A 16,870-nucleotide genomic window follows, 5' to 3' on the forward strand; every position below is an offset into this window, starting at 1 on the left:
AAAGAACGACACAAGAGACACAGGGTTTATACTGGTTCGGGCCACCGTTGTGGTGTAATACCCTACTCTAGTGTGTGGTGTGGTGGATTGCCTCTTGGGCTGATGATGATGAGCAATACAAGGGAGAACAGCCTCGCGAGGGTCTGTTCTGGGCTGGGACGATGAACTGCTCGGAGGAGTTCAGTCACCTTTCTCTCTCTCTCTCTGCTTTCCTCCGACCGACCCCTTGCTGTGTGGGTGGCTGGTCCTATTTATAGAGGCCCTGGTCCTCTTCCCAAATATCGAGCAGGAAGGAAGCCAACAATGGCGGGCTAATTTGAAGGGGACAGCAAGTATCAGCTATCCTGACAAAAGTAGTCTTCGCCTGCGCAAAGCTCTGGTGATAACACCGTCTTGGGCTCCACGGTGACCTCCCTCTCGTAGTCCTCCTGGTCTTGGTCTCGTTGCACCAAAATGGCAACCTTTGCCTGATGCCTCGGTACTCCGTGGCTGCGCTTGCCCCCTTTGCACCAAAGAGGAAAGGAGGACGCTGCGCGGACTGGCACCCGCCTGGCGCCCTGAGTCGTCATGGTTTGCGTCATGGGCACCTCGTGAGATACCCCGCCTTGATCTCTCCGCCTCCTCGTGATCCAGCCTGACGAGGCCGTGCCTGAGGAAGCTTTGCATCGTCTGCCCCGCGAGGCTTGGCCCCTCGCGAGGGCTTGGGTTTGTGTTGGTGAAGATGGGCCATGCTGGGCCCCCCTTTGAGCCACGCCGCAGGCCGCAGGCAGGCAAGTCTGGGGACCCCCATTCCCAGAATGCCGACACGGTTGATGTATTAAGTGTAGGATCGAAAGTATGTCTAGAGGGGTGGGGGTGATTAGACTACTTGACCAAATAAAAATCTAGCCTTTTCCCAATTTTAAGTCTTGGCAGATTTTAGCAACTTATCATAAGTCAAGCAATCAACCTACACATGCAATTATAAGAGTATAGCAGCGGAATGTAAATCATTGCATATGAAGGTAAAGGGGAGGAGTTTAGAGGGAGCAAATGCAATGTTGACACGGAGATTTTTGGCGTGGTTCCGATAGGTGGTGCTATCGTACATCCACGTTGATGGAGACTTCAACCCACGAAGGGTAACAGTTACGCAAGTCCACAGAGGGATCCACCCACGAAGGGTCCACAAAGAAGCAACCTTGTCTATCCCACCATGGCCATCGCCCACGAAGGACTTGCCTCACTTGGGTAGATCTTCATGAAGTAAGCGATCTCCTTGCCCTTACAAACTCCTTGGTTCAACTCCACAATCTTGACGGAGGCTCCCAAGTGACATCTAACCAATCTAGGAGACACCACTCTCCAAAAGGTAATAGATGGTGCGTTGATGATGAACTCCTTGCTCTTGTGCTTAAAATGATAGTCTCCCCAACACTCAACTCTCTCACACAGATTTGGATTTGATGGAAAGATGATTTGAGTGGAATGCAACTTGGGGAAGCCTAGAGACCAAGATTCTTGTGGTTGGATTGGAATATCTTGGTCTCAACACATGAGTAGGTGGTTCTCTCTCAGAAAATGAATGGTGGAAGTGTAGGCACGTTCTGATAGCTCTCTCCACTAATGGAGGTTGGGCGGAGGGGTATATATAGCCTCCACACAAAATCTAACCGTTACACATAATTTACCAAACTCGGTGAGACCGAATAGTTAAACTCGGTCAGACCGATGTAGTTCAAAATGTGAACATTAGGCTTTTCAGTGGGACCGATATGATCAACTCAGTGGGACCGATTTCATTAGTGTTAGGGCATAACGTAATCTCGGTGAGACCGATCACATGAACTCGGTGGAGCCAATTTCTGTAATAGGCAAACAGAGAGTTGGTCAGGCAAACTCGATGGGACCGATCACTCATTTTGGTGAGACCGAAACGTTACGAAAAGGAAACACATAGTTTGCATTGTGAACTCCATGGGACCGATCGCTCTTCTCGGTTAGACCGTAACGTGACGAAGGTAAATAGAGAGTTTGTAATCCCATCTCGGTGAGACCGAGATCCCTATCGGTGAGACCGAACCGATTAGGGTTTCTGGCTATGTCTATGTCAAATGAACTCGGTGGCGCTGGATAGATCAAATCGGTGGGGCCGAGTTTGACTTTTGGTTTGGGACATATGTGGATATGAGAAAGTGGTTGAGGGCTTTTGGAGCATATCACTAAGCATTTTGAGCAAGTAAGCCATTAAGCAACACCTCATCCCCTTTTAATAGAATTGGCTTTTCCTATGGACTCAGTGTGATCTTGGATCACTAAAATGAAAAGTACAGTCTTGAGCTTTTTGCCAATATGTGTCCTTCGCATTTGAGGGGTCCACATTCCTAGTCCATGCCATGCCAATCATTGAACTTTCTGAAATAATCATCTTGAAAGAGCATTAGGTCAATGAGCTATATGTTGTTAGGAATTACCAAAACCACCCAAGGATAGTTGCACTTTCACTCTCCCCCTATTTGGTAATTGATGACAACATATAGATCAAAGCTTCTACAAATGATAATAAGATTGAAATACATCATTGCTTTGAGAAGTATGTGATAAGAAAGAGCTCCCCCTAAATTTGTGCATTATTTAAAATTTGCTTTTGAATGCAAATGCCCAATCGATTAGGATCATGGGTTACTCTTTCATGTCACATACATCTTGGTGGAGCGCTCAAAATGATAGAATATGAAATATGCACTCATCACCAAGGCAAGGTGAATGATCATACATAAGAGATAAATAATAGCATCATTCAAGCACAAGCGTTAACGTATGATATGATCAAACACATGATCAAACGAGTATTTCACACACATAAACATAGAGCATCATCCAAGCAAGCACACAAATAAGTATCAAACAAGTGGCAAATAAGGCAAAACGAAGCAAAGCTCTCTCTCTCGAAGCCTATGATCTATACACTTTCTCCCCCTTTGGCAACAAGTTACCAAAAAAGCTCGAAAATGCATAGTGCTATGCGTCTCTCTAGGCTTGATCTTCGGGAGGAAGCGTTGAGAGGACTCCTAGGACGAATGCATCTGTTGAAGTTGTTGGAGCTGGTGGAGTGACAACTGGAGGTGGCACTGATGCTTTGGCTGCAGGTGCTGATGTAGTTGCTCTTGTGTCAGTCACTGGCACTGCAGTAGATCTCTGTCCTCTTGGCACTCTCTGAAAGGCATCTGTGGTAGCATGCCCTTTCCTCTCCTTAGCTTCTTCCTGGAGCTGATCAACTACTGTCTGCATCTATGTTACTTTCAAGTCAAGATCATAGAATTTAGTCTCAATGACCCTCTCCAGACTTTCTTGGTTCTGAGTCAGGGTGGCCAATCCCTTATCAATCCTCAAGGTAGCTTGAATCAAATATCCAAGTTGGTATTGCTTTGACTTGAGGAACACTTGAGAAGCCTCTTCAGCACTTGGCATCTTTGCTGCCTTCTCAGCTTTAGCTTTTCCCTCTTCTCTTGAGCCTCTGCAGATGTGGGATCTTCAGCATTCATGACAACTATGCTGTCCTCAAATTTAGCCCCAAAGGGAAGATGTTTCTTGTCCAACAAGTAAGTGCCTGTGCCCATCTTGGAGTTGATGAGCACCTGGATGTGTGGAGCATACCCACATGACCTCTTCTGATCTGCAGCTGTGCTCTTGATTGCCTCAACAATCAGACTCATCACTTTGAACTTTTGGGGCACATCAAACAACTATAGCAGGTTAATGGAGTGGCCTATGATCATACTATGATCACCTGACTTAGGCAACAAGGTATGCCTCAAGATTGTGTTGCTGGTGGTCAGGCTAGACAATAGATAGTACACGGAGCCCATCTTGTGAGTCTCCAAAGCTTTGTTAGGAATCTCCTTATACATGTTAGCCATTGAGTTATGATCTTTCTTCTTTATGGCACATACATCTATGTCATCTTCATGCTCTACAGGGGCATTTATCAGTTTTGCCCACTCAGCAACTGTCTATTGTTACCTGGTACCCTCAGACATCCAGACAATTCTGCCATCAGGATAGAAATATGTTGTGGAGTAGAATTGCATGATGAGTTCATCATTCCACTTGGTCAACTTCTGACCCACAAATTTGTCTACCCCACATAGCCTAAAGCTCTCATGCACTCCTAGAAAGTGGTCTTCATTGCTGTCAATGTACTTCCAGTCCACCCACTTCATATTGCAGACAATGGGCTTCTAATCTAGTAGAATAGTCTCATAGAAGTCCTGCTACTCCATGGTGTGAAACCTGTAATCCACAGCAGTCCTTCTCCTCACAGCATATGGATAAGATTCTCTCCATAGTATGAGACCTGCATCCTTTCTGATCTTCATATTCTCAGCCACTGGATTGTTGTCATCATGGTCTGGGATCTTGGGCTTGAGCTTCCTAAGCAGTTGGGCTTCAGCCTCTTCTTCTTCCTCAACTTCAGTCTCAGGCACTAGGGCCTAGTTCTTCTCAGCAGTTGGTATATTCCTTATGCTCCTCTTTGGTGCAGTCTTGGGAGCTGGAGCAAAAGCTTTGGGGTAGTCTTGGGCTTGGAAGGGGCACCCCCAGACTTGATGGCATCCCCCATCAGCTTTTGAGCTTTGGATGCTGGTGTACCATCCTCTTCTTCCTCTTCCTCTTCATCCTCAGTTGGGTCTTCCATCATAGAGGATCTCCCAATGACTTTGGCCATAGTTTTCTTGACCCTTTCCTTTCTTTTCTTGCGCTCACCAGCAGCCTCTTTAGTTGATTTGGAAGTCTCAAGAGTGGAGGCTCTGGCCTTTGACATGGGCACTCTCTTTGCAGGAGCCTTTTTGTGCATTCTAGGCTTGGTTGAAGAAGCTGTGCCAAACTCTTTCTTGAGAACCTCCTTTTTCTTGGAGCTGACCTCCTCCTCAGCAGCTACATAGTCTTCATGTTCAGACTCATAATTTTTCTTCCCCCTCTGCCTAGTAGCAGCCTTAGGCAGGTTGCTAGGAGTACTTCTGCCGCCATCGTCATAACTGTCAGAGGGACTAGTGCCCTCACTCAGATTCAACTGCTCCTCAGACTTGTTCTGGCTGTCACCCTGATCAGACATGGTTGATACTGCAAACTAAAAGCTGACCCTGTGAATGGTTATAGATGAGATAGAGTGGATCAATGAGGGAGTCCTGGACTGAGGGGTCCTCGGGCGTCTAGCCTGTTATCCCTGGGCCGGACTGATGGGCTATGAAGACATGAAGACCGAAGACTGTACCTGAGTCTGGATTGGACTCTCCTTGGCGTGGAGGGCAAGCTTGGTGACCGACTATGAAAATTCCTTCTTATGTAACCGACTCTATGTAAACCCTAGACCCCCCCGGTGTCTATATAAACCGAAGGGGTTAGTCTGGAAAGGATATATTCATTACCATAGTCATACAGGCTAGGCTTCTAGGATTTAGCCATTATGATCTCGTGGTAGATCAACTCTTGTAACACACATATTCATCAATATAAATCAAGCAGGACATAGGGTATTACCTCCATAGAGAGGGCCCGAACCTGGGTAAACATTGTGTCCCCTGTCTCCTGTTACCATCGATCCTAGACGCACAGTTCGGGACCCCCTACCCGAGATCCGCCGGTTTTGACACCGACATTGGTGATTTCATTGAGAGTTCCACTGTGCCATCGACGAAAGGTTCAATGGCCCCTTCAATCGTCCATAGCAACGCTGTCCAAGGAGAAACCTTCCTCCCTGGACAGATTTTCATGTTCGACGGCTTTGTACTGTGGGCCAACTCGCTCGGCCATCTGGATCAGATCGATAGCTATACCCCTGGCCACCAGGTCAGATTTGGAAGCTTGAACGACGTCATGGATATCCGTGGAGACTTGATCTTCAATTGATTTGAAACTGCAGCGATCATTCCCCCTCGCTCCGAGGAACATGACTTAAATCTGTCATCGAATCACATCCATGAGATGGTCCCTGTTGCTGCAACGACCTTAGAACCAAAGCAGATCGTGCCATCTGAATCCACAGAGTCCGCGGCGTTGGAGCCACACACAAACTCGGCACCCCGCGATATCTGCCAATGGAACTCTGGATTCGTCTCCAGCTATAAATTTCAGACCATATACGCTTGCGGACACCGAGCTAGATCGGTTATCGATCTTCATTGCCGCAGACGTCTTTCAGCACTCACCTTTGGGCGATGTGCTAAACTCTTTAAAGAACCTATCATTCACGGGAGACTCGCAGCCGAACTATGTTCGGTTCGAACTAGGGGCTGACGATGGAGAATTTTGTTTCCCACCCGCCACCCACTTCATAGCCACTGTCGAGGACTTAACCGACATGCCCACTCCTGGCTCTACAGACATTGACGGTCCAGACGACGATGCAAATAAGGATCAAGGCCAAGATCCGCCAGTCATCAGACGCAAGACAGCCACCCCTTCACATGACGTGTACATGATCGATACACTTAAAAAGCCCCGCGGCAAAGACAAGGGAGATCCAGTTAAAACTCCTAAATCACAGTCTAAGTTTCGGTGCCCCAAGTCACACTGCAACAACAATGGCACTGGAGAAAATAGTACTCTGGACGACGCCGAAAGCAATGAAGACCCTGTGGGAGCAACATTCGAGTAAGAGGAACAGGAAAACAGGCAAGCCAGCCCCGACGAACAGGCCCTGCCCAGCGATGGATCGGAGGATGACAACTACCTTCTGCTCTCTGAAGATGAGGAAAGCCTCGGCGATGAAGACTTCATCGTACCCAAAGAGCCCCTCGAATAGGAGCGCTTCAAGCGCAGGCTGATAGCTACGGAAAGGAGCCTAAAAAAGAAGCAGCAGCAGCTTCAAGCTGACCAAGACCTACTCAATGACAGATGGACCAAAGTCCTATTCACCGAAGATTACGGCCTCAGTGGCCCAGCCAAAAGCTACCCAAAGCATAGATCGCTCTACCAGTCCGATGATGGGGCGTTGGAACCCATACCATCGTCACACAACACGGCAGGTCGTCGGCAACTCTGTTCGGATAAAAAGGCAACTCAAGCTGAACACTAGACCACCCCACCTCGTCGTAAAGGCAAGAACAACGCAGGCCACGATTACCCAGAAAACCTGCAGAGGGACTGGGACAATACAGCAGGAAGCGCAAGACCGATCTACGGATCACGAAAACATGCTTCGACACGCGACGATGGCTACCTATTTTCGGACGTGCCACACCTCGCCGCAACCAGGCCGAAAACCGCAATGGGACTCCTTCGGAGGTACGCTGCAGTGTGGCGCAACATAGAGGCGCCGCACACCCGCTTTGCTTCACTGATGAAGTAATGGATCATGAATTCCCCGAAGGATTCAAACTCGTCAATATTGAATCATACGATGGGACAACCGATCCCGCAGTATGGATAGAAGATTTCATCCTCCACATCCATATGGCCCGTGGAGACGACCTCCACGCCATTAAATACCTCCCACTAAAACTAAAAGGACCAGCTTGCTACTGGTTAAACAGCTTGCCTGGAAATTCCATAGGCAGCTGGAAGGACTTGGAAGAGGCCTTCCTCGATAACTTCCGAGGAACACATGTCCGGCCACCGGATGCCAATGACCTAAGTCACATCGTCCAACAGCCCGGCGAATCAGCCAGGGAGCCCTGGACCCGGTTCTTAATCAAAAAGAACCAAATCATCGATTGTCCGGACGTGGAAGCCCTCGCGGCTTTCAGACACAGCGTCTGGGACAAATGGCTTGCATGCCACCTCAGCCAAGAAGGACCTAAATCCATGACAGCTCTCACTGCTCTGATGACTAGCTTTTGCGCGGGAGAAGATAGCTGGCTCGCTCGTAGAAGCAATAGCGCCAGCAACCAGGGCACCTCCGAAATCCGAGACGCCAACGACAAGACACGGGGAAGCAAAAACAACATTCACAATGAAAATGAAAGATCAGGCAACACAGCGGTCAACGCCGGATTCAGCAACCCCAAGCCCGGTCAGCGGAAGAAGCCATCCAAGGCGAATCGAGATGAACCATCCAACCTGGACGGGATTTTGGACCGACCCTGCCAGATTCACGGCCACCCCGATAAACCAGCTAATCATACCAACAGAAACTGCTGGGTCTTTAAACATGCCGACAAGCTCAACGCCGAACACATGGGAAGGAAGCCGCCAAGCGACAGGGATGACGGAAAGGTTCACCAATGAAAAACCGGGGGTCTGAAGCAGTCTCCACCCGAGGATCAACTACCCCTAGAACAGAAATAGCAACCCGGCTTTCGCCTCCCACTCCGTACACCTACAAAGTTTGTACCGCGCGTACATCATTACGCACTCAAGATACCATGGGCATCGGCGGAAGCACAATACGGACAAGCCTATGAGCACTCCAGTAACTTTTTCTATATATAAGATATCCATTAAAAAATAGGTGACGAAGAGTTTGAAAATTGGAAACTGGCTCTATCGGAGTACGGATCCGTACACTCACCTAAGGGGCTATGTCCATCAAGGATTCCCCACCGAGGACTGGCGGCACGGACGTGCGACAGGAGGTCCAAAATAACTTTTTGTAGACCACACTCTCTATTTTTCGAGCCTGTACTATGCCTGTTCCTCCGCCTCCAACCCCGAGCATGTCAAATAGCCGGGGGGATGGCTTTTATATAATCATAAGTAATCATCGGCATGCCGCTCAGTTACCAGTAAACAATATCTGAACTAATCATCCGTATGGTTTTCCCGACAAATATGGCTCCTACGGTTATTTCACAGAAATACCTTGGCCTAATCTTCCAGGGGCTCGGTGTGGGAACAAATGAGATGCCAGTAAAAGTCCGAACAAGTCTATAGCATACTTCAGCGTCGCAAGTTTGGCCTTATATGCATCAGCTCTGAATCATTGTCTTGGGTCAATATTGGGTTGCCCGGCTCCTGTGCTTGCTACCCTACGTTCCGCTCTATCGGCTAGGGTAGTAAAGGGAGAACTACTGCGATTGTGCCCTAGTCTAAACCAGACGAGCATCTCAGTAGAGAAAGCTGAAAACTGACTGTCATGATGCGGCGTGAGCTGGTCAACCACTTTACGACTTATCGGAATCTTTTAGCGATTCTCCGTGTCACACAAAGGATCTTTTTCAGATCAAATATGTAAGGCACCATATGCCTCATACATACCAGGGGCTATGTCGTAGCCCCACCATAAAACTCCTATGGCTAAGTGAAAGTGTTAACGCCTTATAGTCCGATTGCTTGGTTCGCCACATTATCACCTCCTTCATGGACCAAGACGTTGGATAAAGGGTGATTAAATGATTTTCCGAACACCCTCGTACTTCCTACGAGGGAGCTGAAGACGATGACTGGAAAACTTTCAGACTATATCAAAACGGCCGCACAGGAGGAATTCAAGCTTTCAAGCAAAACATAAATAGATTAACTATAAAATTATCTTTTGCAATTTTCATACAGCTCATTCGAACATTATGTTTTTGGAGCATTGACCCTCTATAATGCGGGCGGCCTCTAGGACATCTTTGAAATAATGCTCTGGTTCCGTACGGTCCTTGCCTTTGGGTGGACCCTTCGTTGCTACATCGATGGCCTTCATCTTCCCCAGAATGTCTTGACTCGGGCAAAAGCCATCCATGCACCCTCAATGCACGTTGACCGCTTCACAGCGTCGATTCGTGGCACCGCGTCAGCAAGCCTTTGCACCAAACCGAAATAGCTATTCGGAACAGGCTCGGTTGGCCACAACCGGATTACGACGTCCTTCATGGCAGCGCCAGATATCCTATGAAGTTCGGCCCATTGGGGCATCTGTTCATTGAGCAATAGAGGGTGCTTTGATGTGCCAAACTGCAACCAAAAAAGCTTCTCCGCTGCATACCCATCCCCTCGCTTGGTAATATTGCGCCGCATCGGCAAAACTCTTCGGCAAGTCCAAGAACTCATCCGGAGAACTCCATACTTGGTTCAGCTAGGCATAGTTCGGGTCACCGAACTTAGTTTGCAGCAGAAATGGCTTTCCAGCCGCAATCTCCCTCACTTGTCGAACCTCCTCACGAGCTGCTCTGCATTCCGACCGCGCTTCCCTCACCTCTTGTAAGGCCTTCTCCAGATCAGCCGTTAAGGCTTCACTCTCCTTCTCCAGAAATTCACAACGGACGGTAGCATTCTCCAGTTTGAGCATCATCGCGGATATTTTCTCCTCATCTTGGCGCTGTGCAGCTTGTTCGGCTTTTAATTCAGCCGATGCCTTTTTGGCAGCAGCATTGCTACGCAGGGCCTGCTCCTTGGCCCGGGCCAGTTCTGCTCGAAGAACTTCAACTGCAGCAGCACCATCTGCAGCCATGCATATTTCGACATCTAAATCTCAGCATCACACTTCTACCACACAAATGTATGAGGATTGTCCCGAATACATACCTTGCGACTCGTCAAGACACATATTGATTAAAGCAAGATCATCCCCTGCCACATCAAGTTTCCACTGCAAATTGGCAATATCCATAGTCTGGGAAGTGGCCAAAGGGGAAGCAGCCTGCGTTCAAGGTTTATCAGGTTAGTCCTCAAATGATCCTTTTTCGATCCTCCGTTTTGCTTCCCAGTGGAAGCCAACCCAAGTATCAGGGGCTACTACCTATACACAGGCGTATCTTCGCAAATGAAACATAGCTAAAAACATTATGTTACAAACCTCGAAGCCCTTCAGTAGGCTCATGAAGGCTTCATTTAATCCGCTCTTCGCGGATGAAATCTTCTCAATCACTGTACCCATCAAGGTTCACTGTTCCCCCGAGACATATGCTTTCTTCAACATGTCTCGCAATATATCCGGAGTCTCTGGGAATCCTTTGAAGGAATCTGCTCGCTAGTCTCCAAAATCGCTGTCGGCTGTGAACCGGACAGTCCGGGGCCCTTGTTACCATCAGCCCCGGAATCCCGGATGGTCGGATGTCCACCTTTGGGTACCGCCTCTTCTGTCCCCTGGTCTAAAGGGACCCTCCGCAATGAAACTTCAGAGTCATCCGCCTTGTTGGGCGAGGAGGTTGGAGGAGGCATCTCGCTCTCCATCATCTCTGGAAGGAGACTCCCCGAAGAAGAGGATCGCCCAGAAAAACTCTGTGCCGACCTGTAAAAATGCACGAATGTGTTACGGTAACAGCAACGGAACGGGACGCTATCAAGGTACTCAGATTCTCTTACGGTTTAGCCGAGGGTTTGTCCCCTTGTTGGAGCTGCTCAAGGCGTCGCCTTCCAAACCCAAACCAGTCCATGGTGGCATCTTGCCCTTCTTGGGAGATTGCCCCTCCCTCCCCATCTTCGGAGGCGGCCCTTTTCCTCCTGTTCGGGGAAGGGATATTGGGTCCTTTTCCGCCCCCGTCTTCGGGCGAGGAAAGGTCGATTTCTCCGGACTCAGTTTCCGACTTACCTCCGGAACCAAGGTCATCTTGGATCTTTTCGCCCTCCCCTGCTGGTGCCTGGTATGGCACCGCGGCCAGCATCCTTGTCAACACAGGAGTAGCTGAGTCCTCGGGAAGGGGAGTCGGACACCTAATCAATTCCACCTTCTTTATCCAGCCCTAAAAAAAGATGATACTGTTGGTATCTTGCCACTGGGTATCTGGTTATGAAGTATTCAGTAAACGAGTACTTACTGGAGTGTCTGGATGGTTACAGTCAAGACCGACATCTCCGGTGGTGTCGGCCATTGCCTTCATTTTCCGAAGACTAATCTCCACATTTCTTCGTGCGTTGTGCCGAAGAAGTTCTGAAGAGTCCGCGACCCTTCTGGATTGAACTCCCATATGCAGAGAGGCTGTCGCTGGCACGGCAGGGTCCGACGAACTAGCATTATATGAACGACACTGGCTATGTCAATGTCCCTCTCAATGAGGCTCCGGATGCGACTCTGCAGAGTTCGCACATCATTCGTTGATCCCCAATCTAGCCCCTTATTAATCCACGTTGCAAGTTGAGTTAGAGGGCTGGGTCGAAATACGGGCGTGGCCGCCCACTTGGAGCTACGGGGCTCGGTGATATAGAACCACCCCTGCTGCCACAAATCGGAAGATTTGGCGAAGGATCCTTTCAGCCAGACAACACTAGCAAGCTTGCTCACCACAGCGCCGCCACACTCGGCCTGCTCCCCCTCTACCACTCGTGGCTTCACATCAAAGGTCTTGAGCCACAGTCTGAAATGCGGAGGAGTTCGGAGGAGGGCTTCGCATGTAACGATAAACGTTGAGATAAGAAGAATAGAGTCCGGGGCCAAATCATGGAAGTCTAGCCCATAATAGAACATGAGCCCTCGAACAAAGGGGTTAAGTACAAACCCCAACCCGCGGAGGAAGTGGGACACGAACACGACCCTCTCGCCGGATCTGGGGGTGGGAATAACCTGCCCCTCGGTAGGAAACCGATGATGGATTTCAGCGGTCAGGTACCTCATCGCCCGAAGTTTTGCAATATCTTCCTCCGTAACAGAAGAAGCTACCCACCGACCTTGACGGCTAGATCCGTACATGATTGGGGCTGGTGGCGATCGAAGCCCGAGTGTTGGAACTCGGGGTAGTAGGGGTTGAGGAAGAGGCAAGCATGGAAGAAAAAGACGGGTCTGTACCCCTATATAAAGGTTGCGAATATCAGACGTCTCCTCTCGGACCTAAAAAACTTGCTTGTTTCCAAGGAGTTGTGCCCCAACGACGGTTGGGTTACCCACATTCGGGTCGACAAGAGTCCCTTAAAAAAGGGAGGCATGATCTCTGCTTGGATAAGATGCACCAATAAGGCCACGTCTTGGGACGTGGGGCGACGGGCCAGCTAAAACGGTTCGCAAGAAAAGGCCGGGCGGGCGTGGTGTTATATTACCAAAAAGTGGTCAGTGGGTTGAACCCATAAAATATTATATCCTCTATGATTGTGCATACAAGTCCGGATACAATCATTACATCTACAGATCAACTGGGAGTTCGGAAGGGGAACCCACCTTGCAATGCCGAAGACAATCTACGCGCCGAACTCCTCGTCATTGAAGCCAGGTTCAGGGGCTACTGAGGGAGTCCTGGACCGAGGGGTCCTCGGGCATCCGGCCTGTTATCCATGGGCGGACTGATGGGCTGTGAAGACATGAAGACCGAAGACTGTACCTGAGTCCGGATTGGACTCTCCTTGGCGTGGAGGGTAAGCTTGGCGACCGACTATGAAGATTCCTTCTTATGTAACCGACTCTATGTAAACGCTAGATCCCTCCAGTGTCTATATAAACTGAAGGGGTTAGTCCGGAAAGGATATATTCATTACCATAGTCATACAGGCTAGGCTTCTAGGGTTTAGCCATTACGATCTCGTGGTAGATCAACTCTTGTAACACCCATATTCATCAATATCAATCAAGCAAGACATAGGGTATTACCTCCATAGAGAGGGCCCGAACCTGGGTAAACATTGTGTCCCCTGTCTCCTATTACCATCGATCCTAGACGCACAGTTCGGGACCCCCTACCCGAGATCCTCCGGTTTTGACACCGACAATGAGCATCACAAAGTGTAGAGATTTTGCAAAAGAGATGAGTCAAAAACTTAGTTTTAGTTTTCCACAGAAAGCATTTCGGAGCTACCGATTTGTAAGCTCGGTGACACAGAAGCAACTTTTGGAGTCTAAACTAGTGAAATTGGTCAGACCGAGACATAGTTTGGTGACTCCGAGATTGCTAGTGTTTCACTGAGAATTGAATTCGGTCACACCGATTTGCAAGTTTCAGTCAGACCGAAAGTGCAAGTGCAATGGCCTAAGCCAAATCGGTGAGACTGATTTCCACAACCTGGTCGGTACACAATGAGTTCGGCGGAAACCTAACACTAAATTTTTGAATCAAATCTAGTCTAAAGAAAGATTTCGCTGGATAGATTGATCTCATACGTGGTAAGAAACACGGCATTGACCTTGTGCTTAGAATTGGAGGTAAAAAGAATGCACAAGGGGTCAAACTCATACCCTAACTCGGCGACGAGTTCGCTACGGCGGCAACAATGGTGTTGAAGTCCGTTGACAGCGATGGAGACCAGCGGCAGGAGGTCGCTGGCGACGAGAGGATGATCCGGAGACCCTCGACGGCAGAGCAGGACACGCGCGGGTGAAGAGGTTTTGGAGAAATTTCCAAAATTTGGCCCGTCGGTATATATATCCTGACCCTATCGGTGTGACCGAGTGGAATGACTCGATGGCACCGAGATGCAGAATCACAAGCGGTTACTGCAACTCGGTGTGACCAAAAAGTTCTAATCGGTTGCATCGAGATTGAAAACCTAGATCACCTCATTGAACTCGGTTTGACCGAATGAAACGTTCAGACTGAAATGCACAGAGAGGTTTTGGAAGTTTAAGTCTATGACGAATCGCTGACTCCGAGTGCTCTTCACACAGAGTGTTCGAATCCTACTTGATCAAACTTTGTGATGTAGCATGAATAGAGTTTGAGACAAGAAAAACATAGATAGCTAGAAGAAGTTCTTAGGCATTCTTGTCCATCCATTTGGCAAAATAAAAAGAACCAAACAATCAAAGCAACAAATAGATGTCCTCAAATGAGTAAAATATGCAACCAACATGCTCACACAATAAAATGGCAAATGAAATATGTGGCAAAGCATGCACAAACACTCTAGCATTTATCAAGCAATTGGCGATGACTAGGTCATCTATATATGAGTATATTGACTGAGGAGTCAAATGAGAACATTTGATCGTAGGTCATACTCATCGTTTAAGCACAAGTGGGGTTACCACTTTTACATAAAGCATTGTTGTGTTGACATCATTAGAGCTGCTTTAGCTCAATTCTTAGAGTAAAGCTCCCCCTAGATGTGATATCCCCCCTAAGAGGGATGAACTAACCTTGGGTTTTGTCGATGATGACTTCATGTAGATGTTGAAGATGTGGATGCTCAATATTGATGTAGATCATTTGGACCAATCCATTGGAGTGAGTTGCACTTTCAATACCTACATGGGTTAGTCCCACAAGGAACAAACAAGGATATCCATAAACATAGAGTGAAGTTCACACAAGATGGTGTCCATGAAAGCATTAGGTTACCTTGTCCCTTGTCTTACCAACTAGAGGGTTTGTGACTCCTTGAACTAGTGCAAGATGTGGAAGTTTTTTGCACTTGTTCTAGACAAAATGATATGAGTGAAATATGTTGGCAGAGTCACCCTCAAGAACTTTCTAGTTCTTCTTCTTCGGGATCCACATCAACTTGATGCGAATCCTTTGAGTTGTAGTCATACTTGATGAAGTAGAACTTGATGTAGTCTTCGGAATCCACTTGACCAAGGCCTTGGGAGCTTCTTCAAATGCACCAATCTCCTCTTGATGCTTGTCCTTGCCTTTTTTGCTTGTGGTCTTGTTGTGGAAGATCATCTTGAGCTTGTGTTCCCTTGAAAGAAGTAGGATCATACTTCTCTTATTGAGGAACAAACTTCGTCTTGGGGTATTAATCTTCTTCCCACTCAACTCCATTGGAATTGAACTTTCATTCAAAAGCAACAACTTGATTCTTCCGATGCCTTCCCTGCTTGCGTACAATTTCCTCAAATTGCTTACAGATAACCCACAAGTATAGGAGATCGCAACAGTTTTCGAGGGTAAAGTATTCAACCCAAATTTCTTGATTCGACACAAGGGGGCCAAAGAATATTCTCAAGTATTAACAGTTGAGTTTTCAATTCAACCGCACCTGAAAGACTTAATATGTTTAGCAAAGTATTTAGTAGCAAAGTGATATGGAAGTAACGTTAAAGGTGGCTGTCGGTGTCAAAATCAGCGGATCTCGGGTAGGGGGTCACGACCTGTGCGTCTAAGGTTGATGGTAAGATGAGATAGAGGACATGTTGTTTACCCAGGTGTGGGCCCTCTCTATGGAGGTAATACCCTACTTCCTGCTTGATTGATCTTGTTGAATATGAGTATTACAAGAGTTGATCTACCACAAGATCGCAATGGCGAAAACCCTAGAAGTCTAGCCTACCTGATTATGATTGTCTCTGCCTCTACGGACTAGACCCTCCGGTTTATATAGACACCGGAGGGGACTAGGGTTATACAAAGTCGGTTACAGAGAAAGGAATCTTCATATTCGAACGCCAAACTTGCCAACCACGCCAAGGAGAGTCCCATGCAGACACGGGTGAGAGTCTTCAGTCTTCTATCTTCATAGCCCATCAGTCCGGCCCATGTCCAACAGGCCGGACGCCCGAGGAACCCTTAGTCCAGGACTCCCTCAGTAGCCCCTGAAACAGGCTTCAATGATGAGGTGTCCGACGTGCAGATTGTCTTCGACATTGCAAGGCAGGTTCCTCCTCCGAATACTCCAACACAGTTTTCGAACACAACGAACGTGTCTAGATCTGCAAAACAAGTACCACACACCACCATAGAGAGTATAACATTTCACGAGTCCAATCTGCTGACAACTTTTTGGTAACGTGATATCACGTCCCTGCCCGGTTATTATTTTGAACTGTTTTTCGGCCTGTCCCTCCATATTTCGAGATACGGTTTTATTGGCACGTCTTGTCAAAGCAGAGATCGTGTCCCCTTATTGCGGGATTCTCATCAATACGGGTATGGGTAATCCAACCGTGCCATCAGCATGGCCCCTGGGGAATAGGCGAGTTTTATGGCGAGTGGGGAGGTACTTGATATTCACTGCCTTTATAAGGAGATACGAATTCACATCTTTCATCCACGCCTTCTCTCTTTCCGCCTACCCACTCTCGCACTCCAGCGCCCAAGTTCTCATCTTTTCTGCCTCAAGAAAGCACTTCGACCATGTCCGGAGCGCAGGGCAAGTGGATGGCCTC

Source organism: Triticum dicoccoides, chromosome 3A (assembly GCF_002162155.2).
Source record: "Triticum dicoccoides isolate Atlit2015 ecotype Zavitan chromosome 3A, WEW_v2.0, whole genome shotgun sequence".
NCBI lineage: Eukaryota > Viridiplantae > Streptophyta > Magnoliopsida > Poales > Poaceae > Triticum > Triticum dicoccoides.